Source organism: Echinops telfairi, unplaced genomic scaffold (genome assembly GCF_000313985.2).
Source record: "Echinops telfairi isolate 266 unplaced genomic scaffold, ASM31398v2 ScPeMD7_3533;HRSCAF=4204_0, whole genome shotgun sequence".
NCBI lineage: Eukaryota > Metazoa > Chordata > Mammalia > Afrosoricida > Tenrecidae > Echinops > Echinops telfairi.
In genome coordinates this window covers 40,809,333-40,810,440 of record NW_022107431.1, presented here as the reverse complement: position 1 = coordinate 40,810,440, position 1,108 = coordinate 40,809,333, and the positions used below count along the sequence as shown (strand labels likewise).

Genomic DNA, 1,108 nt, shown 5'->3' with positions numbered 1-1,108 from the left:
GAGCCAGCTCCCGGCAGTGTGGGGAAGACACCAGCTCCAGGGCAGCTTGCAAGATGAGGTCATTTGCTCCTTTCTCCAGGGGAATAAGTGACAGAGACACGGGTGTGCGGACCAATGGAGAGTGAGGTTGGAGGGAATGTCCTTAACACGTTCCCCAATGGGAAGCAGTTTTGCTTTTCCTTCCGTCCTCTCTCCCTGCAGGGCATTAGACCAAGCACTCACTGGGAAACCAGTGCTGGTGCCAGCGGCTACTGTGGGTTCCCAGGCTGCTTTTTCTGAGACAGGTAAATGAACCCTCCTGCTTGCCACTCAGGGACATTCTGTATGCTCTAAGGGGGCCTGGGAGGGTGGGGGGGACTCAATGGGCCCATATCACAGTGACGAATGGGTCACAGTGCCAAGACTCGCCCATCTTCTCCTCCCTGGCATCTGGTTATTGTTGATCACACATGACTACCCCTCTGAACTTAATTTATTAGAGCAATTTTAGAAAGTGCCTGGGCAGGGAAGGCTGATGAGAAGCAATGCTGCCAGTTTGGAGACAGGTGGAAGGAACCTCTAGGGAGTCCATGAGGGCTGCCTCCCTTGGGACTGCCCCTGATCTGCCCCTTGTCCCAGATATGTCCCTTCTCGATCCTCTGCCCCAACTATCCTGTTTCTCCTCAGCCAGCCAGCCCACTGGAGGGAAATCAAGTGTACAAGTGCATCGTATGCCATTAGAGATCAGGGCAACACGCAGTAAGCCCCGTTGTGTCTCCTAGTGTGCCACCCTCCTGGCAGAGAACCTGGACAGCCTTCATGCTTGGCTCCTCGGGGACCTCACTGTAGGGGACGGCCCCATCTCCTCCTGAGGAAAGGCTGGCTTTTATGTGTTGGTGACCATGACTTGCACCATGTAGCCCAAGGTCCTGGCCATCCCTCTTTGGTCAGGAGATGGCAGTTATCATAAGGACAGGCTTACAAGCTGGTTTAGCCGAATCTCACACTCACTGCTGTCGAGTCAATCCCGACTGACAGTGACCCTATGGGACAGGGTAGAGCTGCTTCCGTGAGTTTCTGAGGCTGTGACTCTTTACAGGAGTAGAAAGTCCTGTCTTTTTTTTTTTTT

The 1,108-nt window shown here is 53.8% G+C and overlaps 1 protein-coding gene across 1 annotated transcript in view; it reads left to right on the top strand.

Annotated features, from left to right (window-relative positions):
* Positions 1-200: 200 nt before the first annotated feature.
* Positions 201-1,108, top strand: part of DDO (D-aspartate oxidase) — a 50,959-nt gene continuing 50,051 nt past the window's right edge. Inside the window, exon 1 of the mRNA XM_004702007.2 lies at positions 201-284. The gene's annotated coding sequence lies outside the window, so the exon portion shown is untranslated. The remainder of the gene's footprint in view (positions 285-1,108) is intronic.